Raw genomic sequence first — 1487 nt, 5'->3', positions numbered from 1 at the left:
GAGCGCGCCGGCCGCCGCTAGGGGCCGCCAGCACGCGGACGCGCGTCTGCACAGAGCTCTGAGTATGAAAACTTTACAAGAATGTCTGCTGCACAAATTCTGGAGAATTATCCTCTGCTTATCCACGTGACACCCCTGCTGCACCCCTCCACACACATACATGCCCACCCTCGGCATTTCGCCAGGCCACTGAGCACAGGCCGGAGGGAATTTCAGGGACCACATGTTAGGCTCAGGATCAGTGCAAGCCTCTTAGGCACTGGGCCATAGCCACCACCCAGTGGTGGTGTACCCAGGAGCTTGGAGACACCCCACTCTTCAGCACCACTGTAAAATCCTCATGTCTGTTACCAAAACTCTTGGGCTAATCTTTCTAAACCTTTTTCTCCAAAACTGCTTGGAGATCTTTTCCAATATGCTCTCGTCACTATGGTAACCTAAGAGGTTAAAGAAAAATCAGGGCTAGGACTGCTGCTCTTTCTCTTGGAGACTTAAAGGAGCTGGGATAAACTTGCCTTTGGCTTTAAGTCATTCGCAAGTTTCTAACCTGATTCTGACTGGGGAGCTAACACCACTAGCATGTCCCCAGTTGTGCCTGTTTCTTAATTGCAAAAGAGTCTAAGTCCTAAAGACCCTAGGCTTTGGACGGCATCCTTCTACCACTATCCTAGGGTTGGAGGCACAGCGACAGGTACAAGGTATTCTCAAAGAGGGCTGTTGTTTCTCTTAGCTGAGACAGATGCGGGATTGCTGAGCAGCTGCGTAAGGGGGCAGGCATCCAGGACCTTTCAAATTCTCATCCGTCTTGTTAAAACTTTGGTGGTCGGATGCCATCCCCGTTGGAGAGCGCTCTCCCTGTTAATCCCAAAGTCTGAGGAGTACAGCCTGGGAGACCAAGAGGTGAAAAGAAAAGGTCCGGCCCACCCCAGGCAGGGATCTTGACCATGATCCACCACTAGGTGGCGCGCTCAGTCCGTCCGAGAATCAGCGTCTGGCCAGAGCCTCCGCCCACGAACCCCCACCCAATTTTTTCATCTTCTGTGGTGGGGGTGGGGGTGGGGTTGCTTCCCAAACCAAAGCTGGAAAACACTTAATTTAGTGGATAGCATTCCCTTCTTCCCGGTGCTCATGTCTCTGGCAACCACAACGCAGTATCTGGAGCTGCTTTCATGTATTTTACGGGATTTTTGTTGTTGTTTTCCCTCCCCAGGAGCTGAATGTACTGGTAAAAGAAAGCGTGCACTTGTCTTCAAAAAGCAGAACAACAGCACTCGAAGATATTAGAGGGGATTCTTGCCAAACACTGGTTGGCTGGCAAAGGAAAAGAAAAGAAAAAAGAAAAAGAAAAAGTCGGGAATGAACTCTTGGTCCCCACGAAGAAAACAGCGCGGGCGGGGGAAGGGGCCAAGAACCGGGTCCCACCCCGAATGACTGCGCTTGCAGCGGCGCAGGGCTGCAGGACGGGTGGGGTCTTTTGGGGAGGCCGC

At 52.1% G+C, this 1487-nt stretch overlaps 1 protein-coding gene and 1 long non-coding RNA gene across 2 annotated transcripts in view; one reads left to right on the top strand and one right to left on the bottom strand.

Moving 5' to 3' along the window:
* Positions 1-1288, top strand: part of LOC109118074 — a 1646-nt gene extending 358 nt beyond the window's left edge. The window contains exon 2 of the long non-coding RNA XR_004516833.1: positions 1211-1288. This is a non-coding gene — a long non-coding RNA (uncharacterized LOC109118074). The remainder of the gene's footprint in view (positions 1-1210) is intronic.
* Positions 1-1487, bottom strand: part of Bcl6 (BCL6 transcription repressor) — a 23056-nt gene that overhangs the window by 17423 nt on the left and 4146 nt on the right. The gene's annotated exons all lie outside the window — the stretch shown is intronic.

The sequence above is a fragment of the Fukomys damarensis genome, unplaced genomic scaffold (assembly GCF_012274545.1).
Source record: "Fukomys damarensis isolate Sample0158 unplaced genomic scaffold, DMR_v1.0_HiC HiC_scaffold_12, whole genome shotgun sequence".
Classification (NCBI taxonomy): Eukaryota; Metazoa; Chordata; class Mammalia; order Rodentia; family Bathyergidae; genus Fukomys; species Fukomys damarensis.
Note: the sequence above shows the minus strand (reverse complement) of the source record. Positions and strands in the feature narration are given on the sequence as shown.